This window comes from Anser anser (genome assembly GCF_964211835.1).
Source record: "Anser anser genome assembly, chromosome: 8".
In the NCBI taxonomy this organism is placed as follows: domain Eukaryota; kingdom Metazoa; phylum Chordata; class Aves; order Anseriformes; family Anatidae; genus Anser; species Anser anser.
Genome location: NC_139728.1, coordinates 12,474,322 through 12,502,314, shown reverse-complemented (window position 1 = coordinate 12,502,314; position 27,993 = coordinate 12,474,322). Strand labels below are relative to the sequence as shown.

The 27,993-nt window shown below is 40.0% G+C and overlaps 1 protein-coding gene and 1 long non-coding RNA gene across 21 annotated transcripts in view; one reads left to right on the top strand and one right to left on the bottom strand.

The window, feature by feature from the left end:
* The window catches only part of RC3H1 (ring finger and CCCH-type domains 1), a 62,227-nt gene extending 45,638 nt beyond the window's left edge, over positions 1-16,589 (bottom strand). For 10 of the 20 annotated variants that reach the window (XM_083846147.1, XM_083846161.1, XM_083846151.1 and 7 more), the window contains exon 1: positions 16,378-16,588. The gene's annotated coding sequence lies outside the window, so the exon portion shown is untranslated. Of the gene's footprint in view, positions 15,737-15,762; positions 16,329-16,377 lie in introns of those variants that run through there. The other 10 variants (XM_083846162.1, XM_083846149.1, XM_083846150.1 and 7 more) reach the window with 4 other exon arrangements.
* An 86-nt stretch (positions 16,590-16,675) lies between these two features.
* LOC310903295 lies at positions 16,676-27,512 on the top strand. Its single transcript, XR_014587440.1, has 5 exons — positions 16,676-16,814; positions 17,204-18,925; positions 19,280-19,373; positions 21,167-21,227; positions 23,162-27,512. It is a non-coding gene; the product is annotated as an uncharacterized lncRNA (long non-coding RNA).
* The last annotated feature ends 481 nt before the right edge of the window (positions 27,513-27,993 follow it).

Here is a 27,993-nt window from a genome sequence, read left to right as displayed (position 1 = left end):
CTCCGCCTGGGGAGCTCCATGAACACCACTACCACGACAAGCCCAGAATAGTATTTCTGACGGGTTGAGCACCCCCCCCTCCCGTTTGCTCTCTGAAACTTTGCTGTGCACCCCGGGCTGGCGGCAAGTGCAGCGCTTCCTCATTCCTCCCCTGCCGCGCATGCCTGCTCCCCAGCAGCTGAGCACTCGCCCAGAAGACAGACCTTGGTAACAAAAGAAATTCCCACCCAAAAGCAAATCCTGGAAGTCTGTGTGTAACACATTCCCACCCTTTCTTCAAAGCCATGTAAAAAACATCAGGCTCCGGTGACAAGAAGACTCTTAAAAAAGAAAAATAAAAGTTATGAATGCCACCAAGCTTCTGTCCCAAACCCCCTGAAGCTCAGGTAAATCAGGTTCTAGGTTTGCTTTGTCTTCCTCAGTAACGTATCTGAGCTATGAAAACAGAGGAAGAAATGGATCTATTGTCATGCAAGTCTCTTATTCGGCAATTTGTAAAGTTCCTTCAGAAAATGACAAAAAGGCCAATTAAGGACAAAATGTTATAATCCCTCATTTGAAATTTCCTGGCTTGTAACACCACCGGGGGCGGGGAGGGAATATCACAACTCTGCTCTAGTATCTCCCCAACAGAGGATCTAAAAGCAATTTAAAACTATTTGAGCTTCACAACATCCTGTGAGGCAAGAGCTGAAGTCTTCCTACAGACCAGAAAACTGATAAATAAAGTCATTTACTCAGCATTTCGTGAGAAAAAAACAGAATGAAGCTTAACGCGTCTTTCTCTTGACTTCTTAACTTTCCTTCAGTATTGGATCACTTACACCATTGGGATCAAGAACCTGAAAAGGCAACACACGCGGAAAGGCAGCTGAAACCTCCCTGCTCGCACTCCCTGACAACACAGCCTGCGCTCGGCTGGGACAGTAAGTGTAAGGGAAGACAGACGTGACTAACTTCTTCATTTCTGGTCGATATCAGACATCCCTTACAGCTTGTTTAAAAGAAAGGGGAAGTGACCAACCCCTAATAACAAATGGTCTATTTCATGGTCTATTACCTAGGAAAAATTTTCTACCAACCGTAAGGACACCTAAACCCCCAGATGATTCAGGCTAGGGAATGAGCAGCAGACAAGCAGGGCCAGAACACCTTATTTTCATTTCAGTTTAATCACCTGCATGGAAAACACACAAACTCTTGTAACAGCAGCACAATGAGTAAACCTGGATTAAAAATCAGGGACAAACTAAACAGATTAACAGCAGATAGCACCTGAAACATCCACAATGGTTTTCAGCAGAGTGGCTTTGGTTCCACAGGTCGAACACTTGGGAGCTACCAGCCTGGCTCGCAAGAAGCGATGGAACCAAACCCTTTGCTTTCTCCCAGAAGCAGACGCCATTTGAAGGGCTGCTTTCTGAACACCTAAGAATTAGAACAGCTAATTTGAGAATGAGAACTAATTATCAAGCAATTGATGTGCCCCTAGACAGCTACATGCTGACATGACTGAGTCTGAGGCCTTTTCTAAGTCATTGCGGAAGGAAGAGAGGACACGATCCATCCCAGGAGACCAAAACAGAAGGTAAAGTTGCTGCACCCAGGACTATTCTCTCCTATGGTATTTTGCAGAGCTTATACAAGAGCCTATATTGAGAAAAAATAGTTTTTAAATTTATAGATTGCTATCAAACACTGGTGAGAGAAACCCTAGCAGAAATAACCAGAACAAACTTGTCAATCTTCAGATTTGAGGGTACAGACACACATTAGCTCTTGCTGTCAGCTACAGAAGTCCCTACCCTTCCTTAAGAATCCCCTTCCAAGATATTCCAGTCAAATTGCTTGCACAGACATCCCCTGGTTCAAGCTAGGGGTTAGAGAGGGACCTCTCTAATAAACACAGGTAGGCAGAAATATGGGTCGGCAGCAACTACACAATAAATACCTCATTTTAACCAAAATTGGGCAGCAGACCAGCCACACAAACACTTCACCTAACAAAACAATCTAAGCAGCAGTAAACTTCAAAAAGAGAAAGCAACAGGAACTAGGCAGTGAACTAGAGATGGCAAACACTGCTGATGCACAGGCATCTGAGACGCTTGCTTAGGTGAAACATTTTTTCTATCCATCTTCTTGTGACGTGAAGTATCAAAAGCAACGTGGCAATAATGAGATGGGCATTTGCTAATGACACAATCTATATTAAACATCAAAATCACAAAGGCCAGTATCATTCTTTCCCATGCAGGAAAAATCTATGGTTACCTGACTACTACTATAGGTGTTCCAGAGCTGAAAAGTAGGTTTAGGAAAAGGGGAATAAAGACCTTGTTGCCTCTGCAAGGCCTTCATCATGAATTGGGGAGATAAGTAGATACTAATCATTTCGTGAAGACCCAGGATGGTTCACTGACACAGAAGGCAAAAAAAAAAAAACAATTAACAACAAAAAATAAAAAAAATTAGAAAGTGTTGTTTGTCACCTACTCTCTACTAAGATTTCTGTCCCAGCTTGATTCAGCAGCTGTAGTACTGCTTTGATGTCAGTAACTCTACAGCTACAATAATGCTATCACTGCAATAGGTAACAGCGAGATGGAGAAGGGTAGAATTAAAGTTTGCCTAGTGACATTTACCAAAAACTGTCCAAAAATAATAAGCAGCCCTCCCCAGCCTCCACTAACACAGTCTCTAATAAGTGCCGCCACCACCACCTGCAAACTTTCATAAAAGCAACTCAGCCACATTTTCTGAAAAGAAAAAAAAATCCAGAAATTATCAAAGCCTGAATTCTGGGAGCTGTGTGGGTGTTTTTGTTAGTTTGTCTCAAAAAAAACCAAAACAAACAAGAAAACAACAAAAATAAAACAAAACAAAAAAGTTTACAGTTAAAACTTTAATGAACATATGTCTAGATTTACAGGCCTAGAGTTACAGGGCTAGAATCAGGTAGCAAGTTTGAACGTCCCACCCAGCTCCTTCCCCCTCTGTTCAATGGCTAGCGTTGCACTATTGACTCTACCAAAGATGTTTTGACTTAAAAGTTACCTAGTAGATTGAAAACAAACCAAGCAACCAACAACAACAACAAAACCCTCACATGTCCAAAATTCCAGGTGACACAGAAAGGAAATGCTGAAATATACTGCAAGTATAGAATTAAGTGAATACACCTGGCTACTGCCAAGCAGAGGAAAGCAGCAGCATCCATTTCACTGAATCACTGTAAGAGTAAAACGTAAACGTAAAAATCCCACTTTACGCAGAACTTCACAGGGATTCAGGAAACAAGTATTCTAAGTGTTCATTTGAAATTTTTGACTCAGGAGTTCCTCTTCCTTCTAGTTGCTTTGACTAGGAGTTGGTTTTTCTCGTCACTGAGTAGATGCTGCCTCCATTTTAAAGGCTTCGTGTTAATAGCTGTTTGCATAACAGTAGTCTCTAATAAAGCTTCAGTTACTCTATTTACCTTCAAATGCAGTTTATTTTGGAAGACTGCATTTAAACATCAAAAAGATCTTTTAATAAAAGCACAAAGTCATCAAAGAGCAGTAATGAATTTTTAAGCCACAGAAACCTATCGAAGCATTGCATGCCTGCCTGTTTCTTAATTCAGGAGCTCATTTTATTAAATGTACTGTAATCAAAAGAAGGGATCTCCTATTTTATGTTGTATACAAAATAATCTGTAGACAACTGGGATATTATTTCAAAAGGCAATGAAGCATCTAGGTTATTGGTACAACATTCGTGATAGCAGGCGTTCAGAACAACAAAAAATTTTGCGCCCCCCAGCCCCATTATAATTCTACTCCCTGTTATGTTCTCTGTTCTCAAATGTTTTGAGAAAGAATTATTAAACTACATCAGCTTCAAGAACTCAACTGCTCTTCTTTGGAAACCTGTTCAGTCAACCACGTGATATCATTTCTACATTAGTACAAACTTGTACGATACCATCAGCTTTGCAGAAAAGGCACAGGTTTGAAAACATTTGTCACAACACTGCTTTGCACCATGCTGCAGTCACAGTCACTTCCAAGCAGCAGAGGTAGACAGACTGAGGAGTTGCTATCAGAGGATAATCTAAATTCTCGCCATTCTTCTCCCAGTTCACAGTTTAAGACGCTATCAGAGGATAATCTAAATTCTCCCCATTCTTCTCCCAGTTCACAGTTTAAGACTTGCTGCGCTTGTCCCGTCAAGAACTAAAACCAGTATTGTTAGAAGTTGTTTACTGGAAATACCTCTACCTACAAGCGGGATAATCCAAAGGTGGCTTAACACCACAGCAACAGAAACCTGTCTCACTAAGACAGCAGACAGCACCCGCATTGCTCACCACACGCTAACATGGGCTAACCATTTTAACCTTGTGAAGACTGAAGCATCCAGACTTGTATTTTAACTGCATGACCAATGAAGACAGTTAAACAAATGTATTAATTAAACCTATTTGGGGTTTGCAGTGCAGGTTTGTGCGGGGCTTACATTGGGGCAAATCAGAACTGTTTCTCGGAGAGGCAGCATGGCCTCACACATGCCAGCTCTAGATCAGACACATCTGTGTCATCTGTATTGGGCCCACAAACTGCCAAAACCAAATCCCTCTCCTTCCCATGTTAGCTCTTTACAGGCTCCAGAAGCTGCTCCAGCTCTGTCAGCTGGTCAAGCAGCCCTGGGAACACTAGGGAAAGAGGGAGGAAGCACAGAAAGGGGAAACTGCAAGACAGCCGCTTATAGCATCAACACGTACTCACCAAGTTATTAGATGCAGTCCCACGAGCAGCTTCTTGTGCAACAACTAGAACAACAGACTTTTAAAGTACATCTTCACTAATAGAATCCATCTCTGAAGTAGCAGCTAAATTTTAACTACACATTTAAACCCTACTAAGCAATCCTACCAACGAGGATGACTAGAATAACAGTCAGGCATGACAAAAGCAGGTGAAATGGAACAAGCAACTCAAATGACCACAATCAATCAAACTGCTCCTTTATGCTAAGTGCGCCTACAAAGTCATCTATGTTTCAAAAATAATGCTCCACATCTAGGTTTAACCAACGTTTCTCAACACTGCAAATCATGCAAATACAGTCAAACCATCCTTTTGGCTCACCACGGTGAGCAAAGTGCTCTCTGAATATGAGCGAATGCTGTAGCAGCTTGTACCTCTTCAAGTTTTCCACTGCTCCTAGAACCGGAGTTGCAAATGTAGAGGTAGTCATGTAAATGCTACAGTAGCTAACAAAAATAGCTCAAGGGGACCAAACTAAGCCACATACACCCCTCTGGCAACCCCTGCAGAAGCTTCACTGATTATAATAGTGGGAATATTAAGACAAAGAACATAAGTTTCACAGATGACTATTCTGCTTGTTTCCATGACAGAGGCTGTAGCTGTGTTTTAATAACCAGCCTAGCTAAAGCTCTGGAGTCATCCAAGGTTAAGAGGCAGCTTGTTGCAGTAATGGCACCAAGCCTGGACAGTTTCAGCTCTGTTGCAACTGTTGCACAAAAAAAATGAAGCTAGTCAAACACAGTATTCCAAGATTTTCTCCACACCTCTGAGCACAGTTTTGTTACAAAAAGTCAAACACAAAGCAACACAGACAAACCCGCTCAACACTTCTCAGTAGTTTTAAATTACCACTCACACATGGCGTAAAAGTCTTCGAATATCAGTAGGAGAGGTCACACCACCTTTGCTGGAAAGCAGGTTAATTCAGGTACTTCTGACTCAGAATGTAATTGAGCCTCATTTGCTTTAAATGCTACTGGCATGGTGATTCAATTTGTAGAATTGCTAAAAAGAGCAGTCCCGGAGGCCAGAAATAGCCTGGGGCAAGCTGCTACTCCTGAATGGGATATTTCAAACTAACCCTTCAATTAAGAAAAAAAAAAAGAAAAAAAAGTGCTGCTTTGGTATTAGTCTCACCTTCCAGATTTATAAATAGCATCTTTTCTTTACAGCTTTATAAGATCATTTAAAAACAATACTCCTGTGGTTTTAGTGAATGGAAACTAAGGGCTTAAGTCTCAAGGTTTCCATTAACCACCCACTCTTATCCAACAACAGACATTTCAGAGCTTAACCACAAAAAAGAATACTACATGGTTTTTCATATATATTTTTTTAAATACACCAAACAATGCAAGACAGTTCTGTGTAAGAGAAAAAAACGAAAGCCTTGAACATCCCATTGATCCTCCTATCAGTAATGGATGAGAATTATAATTATCTTTGGCAGGAGCCTGACTTCAAATAGGAAAAAGGACTATCGGATAACCTCTTAATAGGGGATTTTCAATTATAAACTCATTTTAAAAGTTTCAAGTTATATAACTTGAACATAATCGAAGCAAAAGGGTAAAATATAATCCCAGGAAGTTACCTATTAAAATCCACTGCCAACTTGATGAATTTTGCTACTTGAGCCTTGTAAGAGGAGATCTATTACAGAAACGTACTTCTTTTAGAAGAGAGTGCTCTTATTTGCTGCTGCCTTAGCAGAGAACTGTTTATACAGTTAAGTATTATAAGACTTATTCACCTCCAAAAACGTATTACCACCATGTTTTAGCAGTATCAGCAACTGGAACCAAGTAAAATAAAAATACAGAGGATACTTCATCTCACGTGTCCTATTGCCAGAATTTTATCAGTATAAAGCACAGAACTCCTCACGGCATGCTAACTAGTCTATACTTTAAAAGCAAAGGGTAAACTTCTGCTAAAGAACCTTATTCGTTAAGGAAAGGACTAGAAGACATTCAGAAAGAAAACCAGAGTAGCTCCTCAGTGAAACATCTTTGTACTTCGCATGGGTGTTCTGACTCCTGCTAAGGATTTTCTTCTGGAAGCACCCCTAGCCCACCACGAGCTGGTAACAGGCACACCATCACAGGCTGCAGCAAGACTATGCGCGTTTGGGCCCTCACGCGCCCTGACTGCAGCATTACCTGTTCCAGTACCTTGAGAGAAATCTGGTAATAAATATTGCAGTGACTGTACACATTGACCACACTGAAAGCTACTCGCGTTTTTAAAGTTTCCTTCTCTTAGAGTCTTAAAATGGAGCGCATGCGTTTAGCTGCCTATCACACTTCCTTTGCTGCAGACCAAGACAGAGTAAGTGCTAAGTAAGCCTCGCACTGACAGTATTTACATGAGCAGATCATTTAAACCCTCTGTCCTGTGCTGTGTAAGGCCCCAGCTAGACAGCAGGTATCTAAATATATTATAAGGCAGAAGAAGGGAAAACCAGACATCGAAACCATCTTACCATCCGTGTCGTCAATGCCTCCTTATACCAACACCTCCTTAGTGGCTTGGGAATAAAAGCTATGACTGTAAGCTAAAACCAAGAAACAAACAATCTAAAGAAAAATTCTCAAAATCCATAAAGCAAAACTACTGTGAAGCCCTTGCAGTTGGTCTGGGAATTATTTTCTTTGATATACAAAGCCTAGTAGGAACAAAGCATTTAAATGTATTTATTAGCATACTGCAGTCATTGGATTTTCACAGGCTTACTGTCAATTTTCATTCTGTAATGACAGCTCATACATCAGCCCGTCACAGCAACATGACTGATTTTATTCCCACTTCTCAAAAGCTACACTAATTCATTAATGCAATTTCAGGACTTATCAGCTAGGCTTGAAGGAAAGGATTGCTGTCACTCACTTCCCCTTCCTGAAGGCTCCCCGTTGCTGTCACATGAACTGGTCTGAAGGTTTCTTGTTCCCCCCTCCTGGGGAAGGGCAGGGGGACAAGATAGCTACCATTTTTATTTCACAGGTGAATGCATACATTACTCAAAGGAAAACACAATGGGACATGTTTTTTTCTTCAGATTTTACATAAGACAAACTATGCCTGTGATCATTTTAATGCCCAGTGAGTAATACCAACACCACACCCTGCTCTCATCGTGCACTGCCTAACGCGATAGCCACGCCATTACGTCCTCAAATACCTATGCGTGCAATTTACTTTACCATTTATTCCTGTGGGTGCCTTCTTCCACGTACGTCCTGAAATCATCTAAATCATACCCAAGCTTCAGCTTGACAGAGATCAAGTTATTCTATTCTGAACTGGTCTAGCGAAGCTAAAAACCCACATAAAAAATGGCTGTGATCATGTAATTCCTCCTTAGAAACACACCCAGAGACATCCCCACCCAGTCCTTGTGTGCAATTTTGTTAGAAACATTTGACCAAGAAGTTCCACTGAGAAAGGAGTGACTGAAAAGCTAACTACAGATTTCTGTTTGCTAAAGCCACGTAAATCCTCACTCAGGCTTCGAAAACGGGGCGGGGGGAATACTTAATTTCTGTTAAGCATCGATGTCTCTGCATTGCAGCTAATGTAGAATAATTCAACTGGTTTATTTCTGACACACCTGATACAGAAAAAAATGTTAAAAAAACACTTAAGGTAGCTTGCCAGTTTTTAATGCCATCTGAATAGTCCTGTTTTTATTCATTCCTTTTCGCAAACGCTATAGAACTGAGACAGAACATCACACATTAAGGAGATGTGAAAGTTTTGCCATGCATTCCCCCACCCCTCCGGAACATACTCTGCAAAAATTACAGTGCTTGGAGAGAAGATAAGTCTCAACAACTCTGGTAATAGGAAAAAGAGGATACCTTTTGTACAAGTATAACCTATGGAATGTATTTTCATTTGTGGCCACAAAGCTGTCAAGCCTCCACTACCAGAACTCTCCTGTTCTAACCCAGTCAGACTTTCTCTATCAGCAGCTCTGAAAGGCCAAGGCCAAAACAAAAACGCCATTCTCCGAATTCACTCAGGCAACCAAAGGTGACTTACTGCAAGTCCTTAACCTGAGAAGTACCAACTGAACCACGCCTTTTTGCTTTCTGGTCAAGTGTTTCAGAGAGTGTTGTCCACAACACCATTCTTCTACACTAAGCCACAATTATCAACGTGAAATAAGTTATTCATCTCTTTGCAGGCCCTCAACACAAATACATCCTTAAAACTGACAAATGGAATAGATGATTCAGAAGAGAAAACCAGAGGGAAACATGTAGTAAGCTGTCTTCAAGTCAGGAAAAGGCTCTCTGCGAAGTACCACACAATAGCTAAACAGCATAAAAAAGGTATTGTAGAAGCCATGCCTTCAGCCAGCGGTCACGTGAACACAAATACAAGGAACTAATGCGCACATGCATTATCAATGTCAGAAGTCATCCCTGATGGCTCACACTTTTCTGTAGTCCGACGACTGCTGGCTACAAAGCAGTCATTTAAAATAGTCTGGATTATTCCAACCGAAGTTTAAATTTAAATGATTAATAGCCTGGATTATTCCAACCAACGAAAGTCTAAAAAAGGAATTCTCACTTTCCTGATAACATTTTCTTTCCACTTGTTGCGTGCATCACCTACAAAGAAGTCACAGATAGTATCTAGGCTTCCATCTTCAAGGCCTGAGAGGTTAAACAAGGAAGATTAAAATTAAAAAAAAGCACCATTTTAACTAAACTGCAAGGTTTTTGCAGCACTTCTAAGATCTCTCCTCTAATTAATTCTACAGGAGGCCTTTTCACGCAATTAAACAGGAGAATGACTCATAAACAGGAAGGACAGCCTGAATTGCAGCCTCTGGTTTAACTTACCAATCCATTTCAGCAAGCCAGTTTAACCTAACTTATTTTTATCTTTCAAATTTACAGCAACAGCCAAAGTAGTCACGAGGGAGTGTGCCACGAACAATACACCCAAACTTCTCATCAGTTCCAGAGGAAGCAGTGACATTTTGAGACTCGACAGCAAAGTCCAAGAACAAAGAGTCCCACGGCCGCTCCATTATCCAAGCAGCCCATCCTGGATTGTCAAAGCAACAAAATTAATAAGCAATATGCCATCTCTGTTACCTTATCTAGATGAATTGAATAGTGGCTCAGATCAGAACAAAGCTTTTAAAACAAACAAACCAACCCAACAGAATACTTAGAAGGAAAGTGGCTAATACGACAGAAAGATCATTAAAGACATCAACACATTGAGGAGAAAATAACCCACAAAAAACAGAGCATTTTAGCAAGCAAGCAAAGACCCTTACAATAAAGTCACTTGAAGTCTGAAGAGATACATGGGAAAGTGATATTTTCTTTCATTTGTTCTTTATCATTTTTGCTTTAGTCATTTGTGAGATTTTGCCTTCTGCTGATCTATTCTTGAGACAAAATCCACATTCCCTTTACAAAGCAAGTAAAACTAAGAATTCATGTTCTTTTGAAACTGCTGAATAAAAGCTGCTGAGTATAAGCTAGTCATTTTCTAGCTTTCAAAAAATATAAATATTTTTGAATGTTAACATCTATCCACACAACAGTTATTAATATTGAAACTGTCATTGTTCACCTCCAATGTTGTAAGGAACAACTATTTATCACAATCTTTTGAATTTGATTGTTTCTGTTGTTTACAACACAGTACTTTGTCAATTTGGTATGTTACTTGCGAACACCTGAGTTCGCCAGACAAGTCTTAAAAAAGAAAAAAAATCACTCAACTGCCATGTAGAAAGTGTTTATGCAGCACGTCACAAGTTCCGAGTGCCATGTAAGCTAATCAAACTCACTTTCTACTATTTCTTTTAAATTAGTGGCAGATAATTTCCAAGGTCTTTCCTTTGTTTTTTTGCATCCTGTCATACAAAAAAAAAAAGATACAAACCACTTTAGCCTTGCTGTACTGCGATTACCAGATTCAAGAGATATAAACACTGAAGGAACTCACCACTTTCATTTGTTTGTACAGTTCCAAATGTCAAATAGTACCTGAAGAACTTCCATTCCAAACTGATAAGAAAAGGACAGGAAAAAAAAAGAAAAGAACAAGCAAAAAACATGTGACTTACAAGACAAGCAGGAGCCAGTAGTTAGAAGTTTTATTTAACTCTCATTTTTGCAGGAAATAAGGCATTTATATTACACAATCATTGCAGTAAAACGTGGAAGAGTTAGTGATTCACATACAACTGCTACCAAAAAAAAACCCACACAACTGAAGAGGATTAAGTCAGTATGAATAACGTTTACTCTAAAAACAAAGCACAGAGAATGTAAAATGCTACTGAACAGTGGGAGTGTTCCAAAGAAGCTGGTTTACTAATAAGTGGGTAATTAAAACCATCCCCCTCAGCATGAATTTCAATTCATTCTCTTTGCAATACCTCCCCTGAACCTGACTCTTTTGCCTCAAAAGACAGCTCTTAAATTTGAGTTGGAGACCAACACTGCCTGCAACAATTTATCAAAAATAATTAGCTTGCAGGTCCCTGAAGACCTTCAATGCATACTAAAGAAACAGGATTCCTGCTTCTCTACCAGAAGTTTCCTTTCAAAACAGAAGGGAAGTTAAAAGTTTTAATTGAAAAACCTTCCCGCTTGTTCACCATTTTAACTGAAGTAATTGCTATAAATGACTTCAAGAGGAAATTCTGAGAAGGCCTTTAGAACCAGGCTAACAGCACTATTGTTCCATCAGCTGATCAACCAGAAGTTTGTAATGAACAACAAATCTTAAAACAACCAGACCTCAACCTTCAAAGCTTGTCCTGACAGGGTTTGGTAAACAGGGAAGCGTTCTGAAAAGCGGTATTTGGAATGCCTGGATCATATGTTAAACGTAACAGCCTGCTTTTAAACAGTAGTTAAAAAGCATGATTTTTAAAACACATACTTAAACAGAATAGTGAAGGGATGAGAGTAACCAGGCTTTGTTAAAACAATAAACAAACCAAAAGGAATCCGGAACCTCCCAGAGCAGCATGTATTTCAGTTACTACAGCTATTCCACATGCTTTGTTTCTTCAGCAGGCTTGCAGCCGAAGTGCAATCATAGTACAGAAGTCCCAGATTGACACAACGTGCACCCCTGCTGTAGTTCTAAACATCTGTGTAATTGACAAATGGTGCTTTATGAGAAGAATTACAAAAAAAACACACTGATTTTGCAAGATTTTTTTGCAAGGAATCAGTGGTGGAATGGCTCTGTACAGCAAGAACATTGTCACTTATGGCTATTTTAGTGACATCAAGGTTGGGATGAATAATTGTCAATAAACCCTGCAGCTTCTGGAATGCTGAATTCGACTCGCCTTACCGCTGTATTACCCATCACTGAAACAAACACCCTTTACTGCACTGTCTCAAAATATAAAGCAACCAGAGACTGCCACTATCTGTGTGAAGCAAAGGAAAGATTGGTTCCTTTCCTTCTGCTACAATTGCAATACTCCTCAGCTTAACTGCGTATCTTCCATTTCTTACATTGCAAAACAGGAAAAAAATTATTTTTTTAATTGTCAAAACAATCCTCTTCCCTTAACTACTGTCATGCCCCTCCCAACCACCTCTCACATGAAGATTTTTTCTATGTTCCCATTGATTCCTCTTTTTTAATCATCTAGGTAACATTGTACAAAATCAAGTGACACAGATTTTCTGTTTTTCTACATGTGGCCTTTATGCTTCCCAAGATCCGTTTTCTTTTTTCAAAAAGAGTATGCTGAGTAATAGCTTCCATGTAGAAATCTGTAAAGAATGTTTGGGTCCTTTACCTGTGTGAATTTAAGTCTTTAGATTTTTCAAATGTCAATGGTTGGTGCTCAAGAAGTGCTGCTAACCAGATGAGGTGACATTTCTCATCTAAATAAGGCATCAGTTTCTTGCTCACAAGTTAAAGCTTGGGCCAGAGCCAAGAGCTACCTACCTTCTCAGTGGTAACCTGCTCTTGCTATTCTGCCAGCCTAACTGCAAATTATTCAGTCTGCCTGCGTAACATTTCTGTAACACGTTGCTGATGTACATAACAAGCCATTTGCACCTGCCAGAAGTTGCGCCAGACCACACGTACACACCTTCTAACTACGTTAAAAAGGAACCTCCTGGGAAAAATAAATAAATAAATCTTGCATGAAACACATTTCTCTAGCAATTCCAGCACAGAGCACGGTACCACTGGTATTGCTTCTGGCCACACAAACTTTCAGCAAAAGATACAGAAATCTTGATATTTCAATCACAAAATGTAGTTCCCCCTTTACCTGGTACCACACAACGAGTTGTTATCATGCAGTAACGGGAAAGTTATTTCCAAAAACACTCTAACCAGACAGTCTTTTTATGTCAGAAGGACTATTTTAACAACCTAATAGGGCTTCACCTTCTTCCCAGTTACGCATTTCCACAAATAAAAAAAAGCATTAGAAATCAGTTAGCTCTTTGAAATCTAATACCATTGCAGCTTTTACCGCACCGGTAACGAAGAAAATGAAACCGATGCAAGATAATGTCATCAGAAGTACTTCTTGAGAAAAACAAGTGACCAAAGTAAGTGATGGGAACTGTACCCAATATCTACGTACAGAAAGGAAAGTAACAAGAGTAAATATTTGTGGTTTTCTTTCTCAGTTATCATGAGTCTGTAAAACTTCAGATTGCTTTACTGTAATATAGCCTACACAGAAGTAACCTTGAAGGTCACACCAATTTCAGCTGGTGCTGAATGTTTATGTAATAACCTTTCAAAACAGAAAGGCATTATATATTTATTCTGTATGATAGTAGATGCACATTCATTACCAAATGCAGTCTAAGGCATTAACTTCAAAGTACAAATTCTCCCGTGGCTTATCTCTCATGTACTTTGAGCCAGATTTCTTTTTCGGCCTAGCAGACAGTATTACTTGGTATGCTCCAGCAAACAATTATTCTCCAACTTACTGGGGAGCAAAACCCGCAGAACCACACAGTTTTATCTGTGAAATGATTCAGTGAATCTACTGGGGAAAAGAATTTTACACAATGCACAGACTTTGCAAGTTCTGCAAAGGATTGTCTGCTTGAAAGGTATCTTACAGTTGCAGCAGTCTGCTGCATAGCTATTTTGAGACACTGGGGATGCATGCTTGAGTCTAAATGCAGATGAGCACTTTCCTTTTCGTGCAGTTTTACACTTCATGTTATTTGAAAGGTACAATTCCACAAGTTCTTCCAAATGGATGAAACATTTGTTGCTGGTATCCAGCATGTAAGCTATATGATTTCTCAGGTGGAGTAAAAAAGGTAATTATCTTTCATATTATTAAATAGTACAAAACAGGAAAGGTCAATTTCCTGTTTTTAAGTATCATAAAGACACCCCTTTACCGCAGTGGTTAGTTAGGAGATACAGACACTAGATGAAGTGTGATATCAGACTTCACCATCATCAGAGGTGATCACTATCATCACCTTCAAGACCTCTGAATCAAATATAAATAATTTAGGTCAATATTTTTAATATACTTGCTCACTGAATCTTAGCATCTGCAGTGCTTAATCTAACAAGACTGACAAAGGTTTCCACCCAGACTGCTGGTGAGCCACTGGCAGAGGTTTCTAAAAGCAATCCTGTTAATTTCCATCATCTGCTTTAACATGAACAAGTAGTATTATATAGCAATATATGTCCTAAGATGCTCTTATATTAAACCTTGACATATTAATGAATGCAATTGCTGGATTCATACATTCACCTGTTCATTGGAACATTAGATTTTAAAATACTTATCATCACACAATAATATTACAAGTCTCCAGAATATTTTTGTTTTAAACTAAAATAATTTGGATACAACACTGACAAATCCCAGAAAACATACAAACAACTTCCCACCCATCTCCATTAATGTTAATGCTGCACAAAAGTGACAGATGAGCACGGCAGTCAAGACTGGTTGTCAAAACAGAGTATGTTGACAGTACCTGCATTTCCAAATCTCCCTCAACCCAACCCATCAAGCTGTCTGCTTTGACAGAACCTTTTCTAGGACAGGAAGGCAAAGCTATAAGCAACTGTAGAGAAAAAGAAACGTGCCTTACTGATAAAGTCTGTCTCTATTTATGTTAGTGGAAACCATAAATTCATATCCACATTAGGTATTAACAGACTAAAGAAAGCCATGGTCTATGGGTCTAGTGGTGAAGCTTAGAAACTGTCAGTAATGTACATACTTTTCTTAAGAACACCAGGCTATTTGTACAACCAGGAAGACTCCTATTAGCTTCACTGACTTCAAATAGAGATACAGAAAATAGAGATATTTACAGTTGATAGAGCGCCAGCTAATGCCCTGCTGCCCTCGTAAAACTAAAGGGGTAGGAAAAAAAAGATAAGTTTAGGAACACATACATTTCCGTCTTGTAGTATCCAAGAGTTACTTAACAATTCTGTGTAGCTATACGACATGAATAGAGCATAAATGCAGAATTTAACAGTGTCATTTCTCTTACAAGCAGGATCATTAAAAGATAGCACTGCTAAAAGTTACAGTGATCAAAGCAGCTCTGCTACAGCCGAGGTTGCCTTGTCTCTTTTGATTATTTTTGCACTTTTTTACTTGGCCATTTTCAGTATAAGAACCACAGTGAAAACAGTACCTACTATGCGGGGAGGGAGGGGCAGATTTTTCAGTCATACTTGACTGAAAATTAAAAATAAGAGAGCTATTCTTAGGTAAAAGACATACTTCCATGTGGAGAAAATTAAATATACCCACTTCTTAGGAAAAAATAAGCACATCGGTTTGCTCTTCATAAAATGGCACAGACCTCACAATGGCTTTTGAGGACAAAAACCGACACCAGGACATTCCCAACCACCAAAACACATTAAAACGCGGCTGTACCAATGCCGCGCTCCCGGCACGAAACCTTACCCATCCTCGCCATGTTATCCGACAGCTAAAATAACGCCAAAAACTAGTGAAAGCGAGCGGAGTTTCTGTTGTGTTTTGTCACGGCCGAGGGCCACCTCGCTCTTCCCTGAGGCGCCACAGACAAAAGGGCGACAACCGGCGGGGGGAGGGCGGCGCGGAGAAGGGGGCTCCGGCCTTCCTCCTGCTGCTGCTGCGCCTGGTGCTGGTTTAACCGTGCGGGGATCTAGTTTTCTCTTCTTTCCAGGCACACACGGCCCCTGGAAAAACAGCAGCAGACGCAGGCCGCGCACAAAAGCCGCTGTCGCTCCCCCCGCCGTAGCCTGAGGCAATGCTGCTTCGCCCCCACCCGGCCGGGCCCAACCGCCGGGCTCTCCCCGCCCCCCTTTGCCTCCGCCGGCCTCAGCAGCTCCCTCCCCGGGGCGCTCAGAAATCGAGCCCGGCAGAAGCCCGAGGCCTAGCGAGGCAGGCAGCAGCAGCACGGGCCCCAGCGCCAAGCGCGGCGCCCGCCCCTCCGCCTCGACCCCTCTCCGGGACGAGAGCGCAGCCCTCTCGCCCTCGCCCCATTGTTCCCCGCACCCCTGGCTCCGTTCCCCTCAGGGGAAGCAGCGCACTCACCACACGGGCCGGGCTCCCCCCGCAGCGGCCACCGGCCCCCTCAGCTGCGGCACACGGGGGTGGCCGCAGCGCCCTGCGCCTCCAGCACCCACTGGCTCCGGGGCGCCGCCGTCGCCTCCCGTCGCCCCGCCGCCGCCGCCAGCGCCGCTGCAGCAGCGGCCATCTTGTGCGTCGGCTGCCTCCCCGCTCCGCTCCGCCTCGCCTGCCTGCCCGCACCGCCTCGCCGCTGCCGCCCGCCCCTTCCTGCGCCCGGCCCCCCCGGCAGGTGGGGAGGAACCGGGAGAAAGAGCCGAGTCACGGGCTGGAGACCAGGGAGAGCCCTACGGGGCGAGGGGCCGGCGCTGCCGGGCGGGGGTGCTGTCACCCGCTGCGGGGAGGGCGTCGCGAATTCCTGTCAGGAGCAGCAGGCGCTTCCCTCTACCCTTCGTGCCTTTTGGGTTGTTGTGCTTTTTTGTTTTGTTCTTCGTTCCTCCACCTCGTTTCTTCCTCCCTAGCGTTCACCGCGGGTGCGGCAAGGTTATAGGGCGAGGTTGTAGCTCTCGGTTACGTTACATGTGTCCTGAGGAGCCGGGTGCGGGCTCGGAGCCTCCCGCAGCCCGCCATTTTACCTCAGCGCCCGCAGCTGAGGGAGCCCTGCCTCGGCGGGGCGCGCTGCGGCTGTCCTCCCCAGCGTGACTGCCTCACGCCACCAAACCTTAGAGTTTGGGGTTGTTTTCTTACTTTAAAGGATGATGTGTGCGTGTGTGTGGGGGGGGGGGGGATATGAATGCTGTTCCCCATCCTGCGTGTCCGTGCAATTCAGAGGCCTCGTTTCTTTGCTCACCAGGCCCCCTGGAAGGCACAGAGCTTGGCTTGCTGCTGAAGAAGGTCCTTGCTTCAGCTTTCTTTGCTGCAGGATACATTTGATTCATCATCATCCTCAACAAATAAAAAGATACGAGGTGAAGGGGACCCAGCAAGCCCTACTGCATCACACAGTATCTGGACCTATGTTTCTACATTTTGTCTACTTGAGAAGTTTTGAAATGAAGTTTTGAAGGATTTTTCCATATATTCATGACAACTTGCTGCATTAAGTTAGCACATACTGATTGCTATTTAGTTCTCAAAGTATTTCGAAACTAACATCAGGATATTTCGAGGTAGCATCAATTTGATTCTCATTTTAAGAAAACATGAACTAATATATAAGATACTAAGGAATTTTGCCAAATGTATTTTTAAATTTGATAACAAAAAATGGGTTCAATGGTCCCATCCTGTTCCCCAAATATGTTATTATGTCTGTGCCTAGCAGGAGGCCTAATTGTCTGTAGTGGGCTCTGTGGCACCAGCACCCAGGTGAAGTAACATCAGTCAGAGACAAAGCTTGGCACATGATTTGTTTTGTACAGCTCCTCTTGCACCTTGTTACTTAAGAAAATTCAGTGCTATAAAAAACACTAATAGCTAACTTTACGTTTTGCCCCTTTTATAAGGTGTTACGTAATCATATCCTGATATTTTTTCCCTCTCATTCCCCTTTTATGAAAGGCTTTGATGTGTTAACCCACCCAGTGAAGGCCTGTGCAGGATGCTGCATGTGGAATCACTGCATTTCTAAACACTTTACCCTACTGTAGGGAGCATGCGCTGCATTATCAGTTCAACATCCCTGCTGCAGAGGACTGCATGACCTTGAGACACCATTGAAATGATGCAATGTAAGGTCGGAAATAACCAGGCCCAGAGCCAGGGTCTTCAGAGAACAACCTGCAAAAGGAAGCTGGATCATGACATGCAGACACAAACCCGGAAACAAATAGCAGAGCTAGTTTCCTAGACAAAGGCTAAAGTTTACATGGTAGAATTTAATATTCAGCTCACATTTCTGGCTTTTGTATTGATTGCAGACTGCTGTGATTTTCACATTAATTTTACAAGAATTGTGGTGATGGTAGCTAAACATTAATTCTGTCACTTTTAAGAAAGAAATTGTCTATGACAGACTTTCACCAACACAGTTAAGCTTAACGTTTTTCAAGGATCGGTGCTTGAATAAAATAATATTAACAACAACTTTAGTTTTTGAAAACAAGGTTTTCTTGCCGTAGTCACAGGCATTTGAGATCTTATGAACAAAGAAGATTAAGATTTTTACAAAGACCACCTTTAACTTAGCCAGACTCAATTCTAAATGAAATTGCAACCTAGGTTCTAAGTTGTGTGCTCTAAATTACCCGTTAGCTGTTCCTTGGCCTGTTTTCCTCTGTTGGCTAGAGAATTGAGACAGCTTTGTGAATTGGACCCTTCCTTCAGCAATAATGAGTTAGTGTGAATTACAAAAGAAGTGCAACTTTGACAGTTTAACATGGAAGTGTGAATCTTAAGCATTATGGCTGTTCTCTTGTTATATCAAAGAGCTTAACAAACGATTTAAACAAATCTAAAGGGATGTTTCCAAGCATCAGAATCTTTAGTACCATTGTTACAAAATTAAATATCTTCATAAATGATTTAATCAAGACTACCAAAGTTTACCAGATTCAGAAGTTGGAGATGATCACAGGTTAGTATGTTATTACATTTTTATCATTATGTTAGCATACAAATACTTCCTACAATGCCCAAATGATACATTAAGATCACTTATTCCTAATGACCATATAAATTATGTAAGAGTCTTTGTCTTGAAGTATAGTCTTTCATATAACCAATTGGCAAATTGCAGCATGGTTTATTAAAAAAAATCTGAATCATCGTATTCATATCTAATTAGTCCTTCTTCTTGCAAATGAATCATGAAGCGATATAGCTGCATATTATCCTAGATCAGTTTAAATATCTGCTTCATCTTTTTACTATAATTTAAAACTTTATATACCTCAGAAAATTTTGAACCAGCAATTGTCGTCTTTTGCAGGCTGCTTTCCTAAATGTTACACTAGAAATGTGAACCTTACTGAAGTTATTAGTATCTTGTTCAGACACAGAAGCCAGCACGAGAAACTAAAATGGTAGGTGTTCACTGCAACCTTTGTTTAAAGTTACAGAAACTATAAATGGGCAAGGCCTCAGGACATCCTCTTACTTCCTAGTGTATATCAGGTGGTTGTACACTGCACATCACCCCGGTGTTTTCTTCAGTCGAGTTTTTAATACTCCAGTCAGGAGACCTTACCACTTCCTATAGTCAGTTCCTATACATGGTTCCTATTTATTGAAAGGTTTTCATTTTCAGGTAGTTTATGTTTGCCCTAGCATTTAATTCTATGACCACTTAGTAAATTCTATTACCAGTATTTACTTGCTAACAACAATTTTCAGTATTACAACACAGTTTACCACAGTACTGCATTGTTTAGAGAAGTGTGATCTGGAATGACCTATGTACCTTATTAAGGAACATTGCAAAGATGCATGCATACTCTAAATTTCAAAACCTGTTTTAGATTAACACTTTTCTAGTTGATTATTCTTAATTCTCGATTTAAAACATTCAGAAATTTGTAGATGAGCTTGTTACCACTTTTTTTTCAGGAACTGATCTCACTAGATAGCTAGATTATTTTAATGTCTACCCTCTGCAGTTATCCCACATTTCTTCCTTCATGATACACTGCTTTCACAGATGAAACACAAAACATTTGCTTTTGGGATTACTGTTTTCATATCTCTTTGCACCTTGTTATTAATTCTGCTGTCATTTATCTCTAATTATTCAAATTGTTCTTTATTGTCCTTAAAAATCCACAGGAATTAGTTTAGATTCTAGAACAACGTGTCAATTTTCCATGACATTTTTTCTCCTCACTAAAGAGGTGCTAATGTAGGCACAATTCTAGGATGTTATATTTGTGGACAACCTAGTAACCTTCAGATTATATATTAGAAATGTATCCCTCCATTAGACTGTATTACTGAAAGGAAAAAGCTAAAATATCAGCGCAGCTGTCAAATGGTATCATTTTGATGATTCAATTTTTGTATTACTGTTTCCATATAAACTTCAATGCAGTAATACAATAGCTATCTTCATAAAAAGAAAGACTTCTAATGCGTTGGCAGTGTTTCAGTTTGCTATTTCAGTTATCTACATGACCACTAAAGCTGATAATAATGGAAAATTTCTCATTTTGAAACCAGTGATATCAAAATGAAAGGCAAGATTTAAATATTTTCCCAAATGGCTGCAATCATTAAAAAATGTTGTTGCTGTAGAAATAAAAAATTCACACATCCAAAATTATTACATTTGTGATGTAAAACAAAATAAAAAAGAAACTCTTTAGCACTTTTTTGTGCTTGACCATACACATTAACAAAACCTAGAATTCCTGCACTTTTATAAATTTCCACTCACAGAAGCAGAAGACCAAAGCATAACCACCCAATATTATCATTAAAGAATATGCTGAATGTCATCCAAGCCCATATAGTTCAAATGCAACTTTCAGGACTAATTATATATGCTTATTTTAAAATAATAAGAGTATGAAAACAAAATAAAATCTTCCACTGTGGAAGGACATGCTCAGTATCTAAACCATAACATATGAAGTTTAGATTTCACTTATACAAGAGAAACCTTAATGATGTAATGGGATGTGAAAGGCACAAGTGTAAGATTAAAAGTAATTCCATGAGTGTTTCTCTCTCAATCATTCAATTTACACAAGCAAGATAATAGTATGTAACTCACCAACTGTTATCAGTTTTGTTTAAAAATTTGTAAAACTTTCTACAGTTATTTGATGGTACGCAAAATAGATTTGCAGAATATCAATGCAGTTTACATTTGCATTTTCAGACTACTAGGAATGACAAAATAACATTCCCAGTATGAAGGAAAACAAGGAACAACGAGGAAGGTAAGAAAATTCCATCTGATGATTTCTCATTAGAGGTTCCACTTAACTGTACTATCTCATTAGCCTCCCTGTCCCACTGACATGGAGATCCTATATACTGACTTAGTAGTGAGTGGCACAGATTCTCATGGTACTCCTTAGTGCCTTTTTGCTTACATGCCATTGCCTTGTTTGCTTTGATCCCACTTCGAGTGTCATTCAGCAACATTTCTTTCTAGGCATGAGGGAAAAAAAAAACACCTTGAAGCATTATAAAATATAAGAAATAACAACATGGCAAGAACACAGACCCACTCTGAGGCTGCGGGGATATCAGAGATTTAATGTTCACTGGGCAGAGCAAGTCAAAGGCACTACAACGTATTTGTTGTTCTGGTGCCCTCTGCTGAAATAACCATCTGTTTGGCTTCTGAATCCCCCAGGAGTCCTATGTGCCAAGTGCTGTATGCTGCCACCACTTTATCTTGCATTTTAGTTCCTTGATTTACTTCCTTTTCTATCTGTCTCAACAAAAAGCAGAAGCACAAGCCTTTCCTTTCGTTCCTCCCCTGGTACTTCTGTTGAAATTTGTCTTCTCTTCCTTCATAATGTTGTTGCTTTGCAGCTTACAACAGCCTTTCACTGGGTTTAGGAAAATAACATGAGTTGTGATGATGAAAATTAAGAAAATAACATTTTATAAGAATTCCATCTCGTGTATAAAACCAAGAACCACCTAAAGTAGCCACATTATTTTTGTTCCTTTCTAGCAGCTTCCTCATGTTCTGTAAAACTGGGGGGAAAATGAAAGACGAGTAGGATGATACAGTCAGCACGGTTTTTCTACAGCAAGTCAATACGTTTGTTTAGCTGCACGTAAAACCACAGCCTTACTCTCACTTTGAAGGGGAAGCTAAAGTGTAGAGGTTAAGCAACTGTTCAGGTTCACATCACAAGCAGTGGCAAGATGTGGAATAAAACCCAGATCTCACGGTCTGGTCTCCTGTTCCAACCACTAGACCTCACTACATCCTCCACACCTATGCAAATTACAGTAATTGCATTATGACTAAACTGCTGTCTGAGTAATTTTTCCAACCAAATTTCCAAGTTAGAGTACAAGTAAAAAGTGGGATTGTCTTAAATCTCCGTGGTTGCATGACACTTTTGCAGTAAAAGAAAACGTGCTGACTATTCCAGGAGTTATCCTTGCTTTTTGTCACATGTAAAGACTCAAGTTTTGTACTGGTTTGCTTTAAGAACATCTGATACAGGACTTCCCCACTGCATCTTCCAGCAAACATGACTATCAGTTGTTGTAGGAAAATAAAAGTAAAGGACGAAACAAGCTTTAGCTAATCTTAACACATGAATGAATACATAAGTTTGGATTATTATTATCATTTAACTACTGTGGATATCTAGTAGCTTCTACTTTTTCAGATCTCAATTCTAGCACTTTTTTAAGAGTATGTTTTTTTCAGGTAATTGCAGAGGGAAATAATATATCATCCCTCACTGTTTCTTGAAAAGAGGCCTATAAATTTAATAACATTTAGCTGACGCACATGCTTGATAAGCAGTTTACAATAATATTTTTTTCAGAAGGAACATGTCAATTTTTTTTAGGTAGGCTGAGTTTGTTTTTTTGTGAGATTGTAGCTGCATGGTTATTTCCTTAATTCTTTTACCAGAGTCTACATATCGCATCTACTTTCACAAGCAAATTCTATCACAGACAAAACCCTACTTCTTTGCTACAGATTTCCTCCCCTGCTTTTAAATTTATTTTCAACAGAATATTTTCATTTTATTCTTTCTCTCATTACTGGTAAAACGCTGTTACATAGCATCCTAGGAGTTCAATTTGAGCAGGAAACACACAAGCATGATTTGTTTTTATTGTTAGTAATCTGATGTGTCAAGTGATGCTGTCTACTCTTCTTTAATTCCAGCAGGTGAAGGAGGAGGCATTTACAGAAGAAGAAAAAAATAAATTCACCAAAGCGAATCCGTGAGTTGATTGAACAATAGTAACTAAATAGTGGAATTAGCTCACATCACTGGAAAGGAAGAAATAGTATGTGTGGTTTGGCGAGTAAACTACTGATATAATTGCTATGAAACAAAGCAAAACAAAAAAAAAACACAACCAAATGAGAAAAAAAAAACAACAACAGTGCAAGTATCAGAAAATAATCTGCAAATGTAATTACAGATGTGGCTTGTATATACATTTTTAAGACATTCAAATAATTTTAGTATGAGTGACATCAGTTTCTTGGAGATAAATGAGAACTAATTTCATACTCATTGAGGTACACAGAAGGCTACAGCATGGGTAAAAGTTTTAGCCTGTTAACAAAGCCAAAATATTTTGAGAAGCGTTCTTTCTGGCCTGTTAGGTATGTTTCTCATTCTCATACATAAGGCCACAGTATCTCAAGTCTAGTTGTCTCCAATACTTCTGGAGTTCCAGTGGCTCTGCTTGGAAATCAGGAGTAAGAAAGAAAGAGAGACTCATCTTGTTGTCATTGCAGTCTTTGTAACTTGGCCGTAGTTGAACTTCGTTTCAGCAGTTTGATATGGAAAGGTTGTTTATACTGCAGTTTATCACTGTCTCACCTAAGCAGCAGCTTTTCTTATCAATATTTCCATTAGCACATAATGCTTTGCAATAAAAAAAAGGAGTGTCCTCTTTTTCATACACAAAAAAAGCCCCTCTCCTTAGATTTTCTTCCACAGGAAACACACATGCGTATATACACTTATTTGTGTATTAAAGAGACAAGATAAAACTGTTTCTACTCCACATAGGTGAGTCAAACATTGAAAAGCAGATGAGAGTGTACATACCTCTATTCACTGATTTATCAGATCTAACAGCCACAACTCACAAGTGTCAGGAGGCAATGAACTTGCTTTGTTTTGTACTTCTCAAGCTCACAGATCTAAAGGAGAATCATTGGAATGCAACATAAAAATTCTAAAAATCTGACCCTCAATCTACCTTTAAATTTAGCTGCGAAAAGAAAGAAGAAACAACAAACCCAAACAAACAAAAAGCAACCAAAAAACAACAACAAAGACCATTGAGAAATAAACCGTAATTTCAAACCATATTATTATCAAATACTGAGCTGCAGCATAGCATAGTAAATTATTGCTTCTCAAGTGTTTGGAAGTTCTGTCACAGGAATCTACTGCTTCCTGAGACTATAACTACTGGGTTGCTCTGCATTTTTCATTTTTTCTCTGCAACCTGAAGGAAATATGGACTCTGTTAGTCTTGTATCCTATAGCCATTGTTGCTCAGCTGTCTGTTTGGGTATCAGATCTTGTTAGCAACCAACTGATGGATATTTTCCCCAGAAAATACTTAATTTTCTTATTCTTCTGAACTTTTCAGGTGAAGGGATTGCTTTGGAGGTCAGGGATTCTCATACTAGATACATATGCTGTTGAGCAGAGACACACTGACAATACAGAAGCTTTTTTGCCCCCTGTCATTTTGTACCCCATTAAGACTGACATTTTGTCTTAGTCCTTATACCTCTGTAGGGCATCACTAATGGAACCTACCAGTTGCAGTTTACCACAGACGGGCCTGAAGTTATATCAGCTTTTCTGATGTTAAGATCCAGAAGCACATTTTTACAGCAACTTTTTGGCATGTCTTGCATTTTCGAATGAGGTCAGCAGATGGGGATTTATGGAAATAAGACCCTTGGCTTTAAAGGCAGAAGAGTATATAGATGTAGCAACAGTTACAGATATTTAGATCAGAGAATGTGTGTAATACACACAGTGTTCGTGTGGGTATGGGTGTATGTTTATGTAATACGAATATTTGTGGATATTCTTTGTGTGCGTATATATCAACAGCAAAGCCTTGGTGATGTGGTGATAGCATTTCCTATCACACATCTTTGCACTTACTTTGTTTCTTAAACAAGATAGCGATCTTCTAACTCAGCAGCATTTAATGTAAGCATGAAATGTCATGATGATGAGACTTCAGTAAAACATACTACTGTCAAGTGGATTTATATTACATGCACAGTGAAGTGACAGCTTACATGACACAGCATTATCTCCGTGGGTCTTCTGAAAATGGATATAATCCTTATCAGTTTTTGCAGGAAAGTGACCTCTTTTTCCAGCTCCATTTCATGTAAAAATTCTATTCCTAGATACTTAAAGTGTTAAAATAGCCTTTTTTTAAAACTCTTCTACCAAATCTGAGCTTGATACTAATTACATTGTCAAACCTGCGTTTCTCAGAAGGAGGCAGCTTCTTTGTTATGTATTCTATTCCATCTCCCACCCCAAAAAAGGGGTCTTCATTCTACTGACCAGTTATTTAGCAGAGCCCCCCTGTTTAGCAAGGCCATTTGGAACCTGACACTTGATTCAGGTGTTACAGACCAGCCCCAGGAAGGCCACTAACAGCCCAGTCACTCTTTCCTAACACACAGAAGGACTAGCACAATGACCTCGTGCTTGCAATCCTGTATAAGGTCATACACTGTTACAATTGGCTGAGAGACAGTAAAAAATTATTCGAAAAAAATTAAAAGTGATGGTTGGACCAGATGATCTTGGAGGTCTTTTCCAACCTTAATGATTCTATGAAACCTTACTCATATCAGGAACCTTGCAGCTAGAAAAGTCTTCTGCTGAGCCTGGTGAGAGGCAGGAACATTGTTTCTCATCAGCCAGGCACAGGACATGTTGGCAGTTAGCAAAAGGATTTTTAGGTTCATGGTGTTATGTGGATGTCTTTCGGTATGTCGCGCAAGCTACAGATCACAGCTCTAAGTGTGTAGTTAACAAAAGGGTTGCTGCTCTTTTTTAATGTTCTGAATTTCATGAAAATAATTTTACACTTGTAATTAAAAGCAATGTATATCAATTTATTCTCTGTAAAATAGAGTAACACTGCTTTTTTGAGACAGGTGAAGTTTGTGGATTCAGCCTACAGCTGTAACTGTTCAAAGGCCACATCTTCATCTTAAAACTGGTAGCAACATTTTCTGTGTTTTCTCCCACCTAATTACTGCTGAAAATAAGCTTATTGGAAGCTTATTAAGTTCCAGCTGCTGTCAGATTCATATTGATTTGTTCTGTCAAAAATAACTTGTAAACTCACTTCTGTACTATTGAACTACCAAATATAGAAAACCAACAATCACATTATAAAACAAATAATCTATATTCTGTTCTTGGTTATGTGGACAGAATTCAACAGTGTGTTTATTTAGGGCTGTATCACGTTTAATTAGAATTAGACAATGTGTTGGACATCTTTAACACACCTTGTATCTAGAAAGTCTCAACAAGTATTTAAACTGTGAAATATTTCCCATAAACTTCAAGTATTAATTAATTACTTGTTGAAGAGGATTTGACTTGGTTTTATCTCTGGCATGTGATGTTTGGCACCAGCCCTATGATTTTAAGGGTATCAAATCTCCCTAGAGAAAAGCCACTTCATAAGCTATTCCTAACTATTTCCAATGCTGTTCTAAACGTGTAAGAAGTCACTCCATTTTCTGAGTTCTAAAGCGTACTCCAGCAGTAAAATCAATATATTAGGCTAGTGTGCTCAAAGGTACTGTAAAGACCTGAGGCAGTGTCCCTGTGATGATGCTAGTGTCTCAGCCATATGGGAAAAACAGCGTGGCGGGATCAGTTATAAACACTCTTTAAAGTTTTATTTTTATTTTTGAAATTCTGGTTTGAAACAATACACAAAAATACATGCAAAGACAAAAAGTTTCTGGAACCATTCTGTCCATACAAGTTACACACAGGTATATCTGAAAATAGAATATATTTTTCCAGCATACCTGCCCCCAGAATTGTTGGTTTTGTTCCAAACTATGTAATTTCCTCCAATTATTTATGTGGATAAGGTAGATTACCTCCTGAATAGGAATCCTTCCTCGAGCCCATTTTCAGACGTTTCAGGCAGTCCCTCACAGTGCCCTGGTTTCTGATTCAGACAAGTCTCTAGCAGTGGCAGAAGGAGTGGGTGCTGGCGATGCCCCTTCTGGGCAAATGCTGGATGACCTTGGCTTTGGCTTTCCATTATCCTTCAGAGAAGGTTAAATGGCATTCCTATCAAAACAAATACTTACATGTGAGCTTTGCAGCATTCAGGTTGTGAAAATTAATACACATGGACTTTATAGCTCCAATTTAGAATGCAACTGGATTCCTTAATTGCCGTCTGTCCAGCAATATTAGCCTTCAGCTCCCCATAGTGGATAATACAGGAGAGGCCTGGCATTGATTTTTTTTTTTTTTTTACTTCATAGAATCATAGAATCATAGAATCATAGAATATCCTGAGTTGGAAGGGACCCTTAAGGATCATCAAGTCCAACTCTTGATACCGCACAGGTCTACCCAAAAGTTCAGACCATGTGACTAAGTGCACAGTCCAATCTCTTCTTAAATTCAGACAGGCTCGGTGCAGTGACCACTTCCCTGGGGAGCCTGTTCCAGTGTGCAACCACCCTCTCTGTGAAGAACCCCCTCCTGATGTCGAGCCTAAATTTCCCCTGCCTCAGCTTAACCCCGTTCCCGCGGGTCCTGTCACTGGTGTTAATGGAGAAAAGGTCTTCTGCCTCTCGACACCCCCTTACGAGGAAGTTGTAGACTGTGATGAGGTCTCCCCTCAGCCTCCTCTTCTCCAGGCTGAACAGGCCCAGTGACCTCAGCCGTTCCTCGTACGTCTTCCCCTCCAGGCCTTTCACCATCTTCGTAGCCCTCCTCTGTA